Source organism: Peromyscus maniculatus, chromosome 10 (assembly GCF_049852395.1).
Source record: "Peromyscus maniculatus bairdii isolate BWxNUB_F1_BW_parent chromosome 10, HU_Pman_BW_mat_3.1, whole genome shotgun sequence".
NCBI lineage: Eukaryota > Metazoa > Chordata > Mammalia > Rodentia > Cricetidae > Peromyscus > Peromyscus maniculatus.
The window spans coordinates 56,351,956-56,360,950 of record NC_134861.1 but is presented as its reverse complement, the minus strand read 5'-3'; the positions used below and the strand labels follow the sequence as shown (position 1 = coordinate 56,360,950).

The 8,995-nt window shown below is 34.0% G+C and overlaps 1 pseudogene; it reads right to left on the bottom strand.

Annotated features, from left to right (window-relative positions):
- Window positions 1-8,570: 8,570 nt before the first annotated feature.
- On the bottom strand, window positions 8,571-8,705 carry LOC121821076 (U2 spliceosomal RNA; annotated as a pseudogene).
- Window positions 8,706-8,995: the final 290 nt, after the last annotated feature.

Sequence of the window (8,995 nt, the reverse complement as noted above, 5' to 3'; positions counted from 1 at the left end):
CAAAACAGAAATGAGTGAACATCAACTTCTGCTTCATGGAAAAATGAAATGTGATCAGGATTAAAAACTAAAAAATTGTGAAAGTAATAGCCATCTAACTGTATAGTATAGCTGAAAAAGGTTGCCTTCTGGTATTTTTTTAAAGAATATTTTAAAAATAATTTTACATACCAACCACAGATCCCCCTCTTATCATTCCTCCCTATGGGAGCCCTTACCCATTCTCCTGAGTGAAGTTGGGGAGGGTGGAGAGGCTGGGAGGATTCTCAACAGAATAATCTCAAATGGCCAAAACACATTAAAGGAACTGGTCAACATCCATAGTCATCAAAGAAATGAAAATAAAAATGACTCTGAAATACCATCTTACATGTGTCAGAATGCTAAGATCAAAAACACTGATGATGGCTTATGTTGGAAAGGATGTTCAGCAAGGGGAACACTCCTGCACTGCTAGTGGGAATGCAAACTTGTACAGACACTTTGGAAATCACTTCTCAGAAAACTGGGAATCAATCTACCTCAAGATCCAATGATACCATTCTTTGGCATATACCCAAACAATGTTCAATCATACCACAAGAACACTTGCTCAACTATGTTCTTGGCAGCATTATTCATAATAGCTAGAACCTGCAAACAATCTAGATGCCCCTCAACTGAAGAAAGGATAAAGAAAATGTGGTACTTATACCCAATGGAGTATTACTCACATTCTAACTGTTGAGTGCAATTGAAACCCTCCCTCTGCTTGGAATCCTTCTTGACTCTGATATATGGTTATTCTTGGGAAGAACAAAAAGAAAAGCTAAAAAACATTTTCCCATATACATACCCCCAGTTACTTTATAATAGTTTCACTGTTTTCCCAATTACATTACAAGATAGGCAGATTTTACAGGAACATTCTTCTTAACTTCTGTTACAGAAAAAAAAAATATCTCATTTGAAGACACGTGTAAACTGCAATGCACCATCAACCATTTCGATCCATTTTGAGTTTGTATCACATCTTTGACAATTCAATTTCCTATACAAATTTCTGTAAAGTAAAACTCATAGGTGCAAAGATAATATGGTGCTGAACAGACAATAACTAGTTTTTTGCATAGTAATATTTGCTTTTCTGGTGGCAGTCATGTAGTGCCTCATTCACAATTCCTCATAAACAAGCCCATTATCACCTTTCAAATTTTTGCAACACAGCAACTTCGAATCTGCTTGAGGATTCAAATTCAGATTTCTCCTTACCAATGAATGGGTTATCAGATGTATATATTCTTTTTTTTTTTTTTTTTTGTTTTTTTTTTTTTTGTTTTTTCGAGACAGGGTTTCTCTGTGTAGCTTTGCGCCTTTCCTGGAACTCGCTTTGGAGACCAGGCTGGCCTCGAACTCACAGAGATCCGCCTGCCTCTGCCTCCCGAGTGCTGGGGTTAAAGGCATGTGCCACCACCGCCCGGCACAAGATGTATATATTCTTAATCAGTATGAGTTTTGTTTAAAGAAAACTCTTGGTTCCTTATCTCTATTCATTTTGGGAAAATTTTACTTAAAACCTAGCAGCAGCCTAAGATACTGCCTGCTGAATTTGCCATAATTTCTTTCAGTCCTGATTACAATCCTCACCTATTTTCATATTTTTTTTTCCTTTCACATTCACTGACACATTGTTCAAGAAATAACTTGCAAAGTACTTTTTTTTTTTTTTGAGACAGGGTTTCTCTGTGTACCTTTGCGCCTTTCCTGGAACTCACTTGGTAGCCCAGGCTGGCCTCAAACTCACAGAGATCTGCCTGCTTCTGCCTCCCGAGTGCTGGGATTAAAGGCGTGTGCCACCACCGCCTGGCTGCAAAGTAATTCTTAATGTATTTTTTTCCAAACAGTCAAGCAACCAAACCTTGTTATATTTTCATATTAGACAATAGTCAAGGTATTATGCATATGTATGTATATATAGATATATAGATATATAGATTGAAAACAAGAATTGAATTAAAAGCTTATTTTGTCTTTTCTTAGCTTTCCATGTTACCATAGGTTTCTTCATGCATAACTGTTTCAAAACAAATTTTCATCACTCTCACAGCTAATACAAGTTCAATAAAAGCATATGTGATTCTGATTTCATTGTTTTGTCCTCTAAAATTTATATTTGACTTTTTGGTAGAACTTTGAATATTTTATATTGGCTAGGCCACAAGTGCTCTTTATAATTTAAATTCCCTCTAATTTGTAAAATAAGTACTATATACTTCTTACCATGACTTTGCTGAAAATCTGTTATCTTTTCATGTTCATGACATTGTCTTATTCTTTTTTTCTACTTTATTAGCCTTCACTAAGATATTCAAATATTTGACTCTGCGTACTAAAATATTTGAGTCTTTAGTAAAACAAAATATATATTGTGGAATTTATATATTATTCCAGTTTACATTCTTTCCAATTAATCAGAACATTAGTAAGGAAGCAAGCAATAGAACACATTGAATATGAAAGTGATATGTTTATTATGTAAGCAAAAGGATATTTACATTTTTATTGGGCTTTTGAATATGTTCAGTTGAGACTCTCGTGTCCAAAGAGTGAGACCTGCATAGTTCAGCACAATGGCAATTCAACAGATAAGTACTACTTTTCAAAAATGTGCCAGATAAATATATTTTACTGAAATGTGGGAGATATAAAATAAATACTCAAAGCTATCATCAACCATTTACAATATAGCAGTAACAACATGTAAACTCTAGGCAGAGATGTAAGGAAATCACTCACTGAATTTTAAATGTATCTTTAAAGCTCAAATTCAAGAGCATCTGAGGATACTTGGGAGTCTTTGGTAGCAAACTATCAAGGATACAGTTTCAGTGGAGTGGGATAATTCAAATTGCCTGAGATGAGAACAAATGAATATAGAAAAAACTGCAGTGGTAAATTCCGACAATTCTTGAGTAAAACAGTGCAGAAGCAAATTCATAAATCACAGTACTATGCAATGCAAAGGAAAAAAATGAGAATATAAGAGCTAAGAATTTAGGAATCAGAATTTACCCATTCTTTCACCAGACTCATTGCCAACTTCAAGTTATAGCCTGTAGCCAGAAGTTTCTTGGTCCCGCCCAGCCCAGTGGTCTTGCAGCTGCTTATAAAATAATAACTCAGAGGCTTATATTAATTACAAACTGTATGGCCTATGGCTCCAGCTTCTGGCCAGCTAACTCTTTCATCTTTAATTGGCCCATTCCTATTAATCTATGTGTTGTCATGTGCCCATGGCATTGACGGTCTGCTGGCATCTTGCTCCACCCTTTTCTCTGTATGTCTCTGGATTTCCTGTCTGGCTGTAAGTTTTCTTGCCATAGGCCAAAATAGCTTTATTTATTATCCAATGGGAGCCACACATAATCACAGCATACAGATATACATCCCACAGCAAGAGTTTACCAAGATGAAGTGACTTTTTGTGTGAGCTTAGACTGGAAATAGAATCTGTTTCTCTCATTTTATCTTAGTACTTTTTTTTAAATATATACTCTTGAGTCCTAAATTAATACTATACTCAAAAGTTGTCATTTTTCTTATTATTCTCATGGTGCTCACGGCAGATTGTTGAGAATAATTTTGCATCATCAATTAAGTATCTAGAACTAGATTATACATATTCCAAAATTAAATTTTGTAACTCAATATCATTTTGTAATGTATTTTTCTTCTCTTCCTATATTACCTTACCAATAATCAAACTTAACTTTCACATTTCCCTGTTTGACTTCAACATTCTTGTTGCTTTAGAGAAAACAATTATATTGGTATATACATGAACACGATTTATGTAAAATCAATTGCTGAAAGGGTCTTGAATAGCTTCCCATTTCCCATCCCACCCCCACTTTTCTCTTGCATATATATCAAACCTCTGTTATATACTCTGAGAATACATTATCCTCAGATAGTAGGAATCTTCTAAGAGTCCACATTTTTTTTTTCATGTCCCTCCATGACAATATGATACCTTGAGACAGGCAGAAACGGCTCAGAGCTGTCAGGGATAGTTCCTGTCTCCTCAAGAAACAGGTCATACTTCAAAGGTTACCCCAGTGATAATGTTGCTTTTCAGTTGTTGATCCTGGCAGAGGTGCTTGCTCTATCTTCGATCATTGCCAGTGGGGCACAGTTTCTTGAGTCCACTACGATTATGTGAAGCTTTCTGGGCCTCTGGGGCCTAGCTCATCACGAATCCTGGACTTTTCTCATCCCCTGTTGCCTATCTGAAAGCAATGAACCTGTTGATATTAGTGTTCTGTCTCACTGGACTTAGACAAATGGTAAAAAAAAGGATACATACCAGCTGATAAAGAATATAAACCAATTTCATATAAAATGCTGACGAATGTAAATCTACACTACCTGGTAATGAATATAAATCCCATTTCAACAATGCTGGATAGGCAGAAGAATCAGAGGCAAGTAATTTGCAGTGGGATTATTTTTTTTCCGTATCCTTCCCAAAATGTTCCTCTCAACATTGTCATGTTTGGCAATTACTGGGTCAAAACATACACCTTGGAAACTAATTTGTCTTATAAAGTTGTTTAATTATCTGTTAATTTGCTTGATCATTACATATGGACATGAAATCACGACAGCTTTTCCTTCAACAGTTGTTAATTTTACTAATAATAGCCCCAGGGAGAATGACTGACCTGCCTGTGTCTGAAATCCAGAATGCATAAAATATTTGTAATTTTAAAAATTAACATTTCTTTTTCCTTCATAAAAAACTTATAGAAAAAGAAAGTGGTAAGTGGAAATGGAAATTAGAATATAAAATAGTAAGTTTGACTGTAGAATTGCTATGTTCATTTGAAATTTTTAAAACAACAGATCAAATAAGCAGTTGGTCCTTTGCTGAAAGTATAATTTATTTTAGAAATATAGCTTTATTTACATACCATTAGTAAAGATCAGGGATATAATTTTGAAAGAATAAGCCAACAATGGAAAATTTAGATAAATGCTTGATAAAAGGAGATGAAGGTTCCTTTCAGAAAGTTCACTGTGAATTTAATGTCTGAGAAATCTATTTCATGTTCTACACCCACATTCTTCTAAGCCACATCTGCATTCCATACACAAGAATGTGGTGGTATTGTGTTCCCCAAAATATATTGTGTACTCTAATAAATTTATCTGGGGTCAGAGAACAGACAACCACTAGATACAAAGGCTAGAAAATGGTGGCACTCACACCTTTAATCCTAGCATTCCAGAGATAGAAATCCCTCTGTATCTCTGTGAGTTCAAGGCCACATTGGAAATAGCCAAGCATGGTGACACACGCCTTTAATCCCAGAAAGCCAGCCTTTAACCCCAGGGAGTGGTGGTAGAAAGCAGAAAGATATATAAGGCGTGAGGACCAGTAACTAGAAGCTTTTGGCTGGTTAAGCATTTGGCTGGTTAAGCATTCAGGCTTTTGAGCAGTAATTCAGCTGAGACCCATTCTGGATGAGGACTCAGAGGCCTCCAGTCTGAGGAGTAAGACCAGCTGAGGATCCGGCAAGGTGAGATAGCTGTGGCTTGTTCTGTCTCTCTGATTTTCCAGTGGTCACCCCAATAACTGGCCTCGGGTTTGATTTTATTAATAAGAACTTTTAAGAATCCTGCTACACAAGAACCTGAAGAGTTCTCTGAAAGAGCTAAAGAGAAAGTACTGCATGTACATAACCACTACTGATTAATGACAGAGTATCCTTGATTCAAGTACATATTTTGTACTTGTGTATGAAATACACATTTATATCTTTATAAGTTGTAAATATAGTCAATATTTTTAAATTCAAGGAAAATATGTGTAATTTTAGCTTGCACTCTGGCATGTGTCACAGCATAAGATTCAATATTTTCTGTATTTGTATTAGAAATATAAAATGGTAAATGACAATCTCAGACAATATTAATATCTTAAACTTATCAAAAGTCTGCTTTCTGTACATGATAAAATAGAAATGCTGTAAATTCAAAGGAATAGACTGATTTTTCAATATGCTACAATTCCATTTATTCATTCATTCATTCATTCACTATTTATTTATTTAATTTATTTATTTATTGTTTTTGAAACAGGATTTCCTCTGTGTAGCTTTGGAATCTGTCCTGGAACTCACTTTATAGCCCGGGCTGGCCTCACACTCACAGAGATCCGCCTGCCGCTGCCTCCAGTGTGCTGGGATTAAAGGTGTGCACCACCATTGCCCGGCTACAATTCCTTCATTTTCCATGAATCAATCCAATAATCATTAGGTATTGCAGAGATAGATTATATTGTGGCAGCCATACTCTTGCAACAAAATATGGGCGCTGACAATAAAAGTTAGTTACCATGCATTTATATGGCCCCTTAACAAGGCTCAGGTTTATAAATGTGTCTCTTCTAAGCCTTATAACAATGCTATGGCTTAGTGAGAGAAAAAAAGAATTAGGATACTGTGCTACGTGTTCTGAATCTCTTCTCAATATTATTTTCACTATATTATGATGAAGAAAATAGCAATGTATTATATTAACCACCAGAAAGAAAGTGTAGACCATATAAATTTAAAAATCATAAATTTATACATGAATTAACCATCATGTATTGCAATATTAATATATTTATTATTAACTAAACTGATATAATCCTGTGGAATATGCCATTCTAATACTCCTTTGCTTTAATGGTCAACATTGTATAAAACTATTTGATTCGTTCAAATATTTGTTAGCTATAGCAACATCTATATTGCTTTTCTCGGTTAATTTTTCCTCTATGGCAGAGAGCAAACTAAAATTTATGCATAATGTGTAGGTGCTGACTTACACCACTAGTCTCTTACCTACTTTAGACAGGACTTTAAAAACTTCATTACTTCACTCAATGTAATAAATGTGATTTCATCTAATGGATATGATCCTTTAAGATTAATGATCTGGCTGCTGTAATGAAAGTTGTATCTATTGCTTTTAGCTTAGATTTTTCTTAAATCACTCTTTTCTGTTTCATGTTCTTTATTGTTGATAGACTGAAAATTTTAAAGTGTCATGATTCAGTATGTACATACCAGAAGTTCAGTAACAATTACAGATTTTAATATATTAATATGATAGAAATCTAGGCTTTAAAAATATGGGTTGGACGTATAATGTTACCAGCAGCCCAATGGGCCTGGCTATGACTATTTCAGGCCTCTCACATCTCTGTTCTCCTTGTATCAAATATAACCACCATGCTGATTTGCAAAACTTAACTTTAGTTCATTTACATTAAAACATGAAATTAATAGTCACAAAATATTTTTGCTTGTTATTTGTGCTCAATATTGTGTTTGTACATATATTTGTATGCTTTGTAAACAATTTTAATATCAATTTATTTATGAAATGTTGCTTTAAAAATATACTCAATTATCTATCTCTTCAAATTTTATAGTTACTGGAATTATAATAAAGTGAAGCTTATAAATTACTAGTATCTATGCGAAAATAGATATGTTATCTGTTGTATAAATTTATTCAATTTCATGAATGTTTTCTTTTAAAAGGTGAATATTTAAATTAAATTAAATGTTTAAAAGGTGAACACCTACACTCATCAAGGATGATTTGGTAATGTCTTGTTTTATTCATATATGGCTCACTGGGAAGTATAGTTACAATTGTTAAACAATGGAGAAAAAGGATATGTTAAAGCATCCTCCAGTTACACAGCATTCCAATAAGGAAAGACAAATCTTGAAGAATTCAATCCAGACATGACTGAGAAGACTTCTGTAAGGTGTGTAGCTATTAAATCTTGATGTCTTGATGATTAAGTCCAGATATTGTAATAGCACTTTTACATCAGGACCACCACTCTGCAAATAATGACATGGAGATTTATTATTAATTATGAAAGCTAGAACTTAGCTTAGGCTTGTTCCTAACTAGTTTTTAAAACTTAAATTGACCCGTATTTTTTAATGTATGTTCTTCCACATGGCACTTTTCCTCATCTCAGGACTGCCTGTCCTGCTTGCTCTATGTCTGGCTGGTGACTCCCTGTCTCTCATCTCCCTTGAGTTCTCTCTGTCCCTGGAAATCTCACCTATTCTCTCCTGCCTAGCTATTAGCCATTCAGCTCTTCCTTAAAAGAATCACAGTGACACACCTTCATACAAGGTAAAGACATATTTTGTAATATCATATACAACCTTCCTTTCACCCTACCCAAGTATTACTGCTCTTTGTATTTCTACATAAAATTTGAATATATTTTTATATTAATATTGAATATCTAGAAATTTTATTATTACAATGTTGAATCCATAGGTCAGCTTGAATGACTTGGTGTCTTTAAATATGAATTATCAAATATATAGCACTATGGAGTGTTTCAAATTCAATTAAGAAAATCCCAATAAAAACTCAAATGTTTCCTAGAGATATCTTATATGTTTATATTTAAGTTTTGCTAAGGTAGTTCATGATTTATAATATTCTGAACTTTTTTATTAAATTCTATGTTATTCTTTCATCACTGTGCAATTTGACCTTGCAGAGATTATTATTTTAAGTATATTAATGCAAATGCCTGAACTACTGGTTCTTCACAATATCTGAGGATGTTAGTGTCATATATGAAAATGGCAGGTCTATTACACTTGATCTTAGCCAAAAGGCCGAGAAGCGATGAGGTCTATTATTTCTCAGTCTTTGGTAAGACCTTATTGGCTCAAAGTGTTGATGAATTCAAAAGACAAACATTTTACTCTTAGTATTGAAATTTGTGCTGTAAATTTGCTCAGTTCTAATTATTATTTCTGAAGTCCTTAGATGAGCTGGTTTAAAAGTCATAACCCTTTTTATCACTAACTATATGTATGAGGATTCTCTTGTCTTTGATTTCTCTTTTCCTTTTAGTTATGCTGAAGTTCATCTTCTTGCATGCTTAGAATATCTTTATTTCCAGATAAAGTGACAT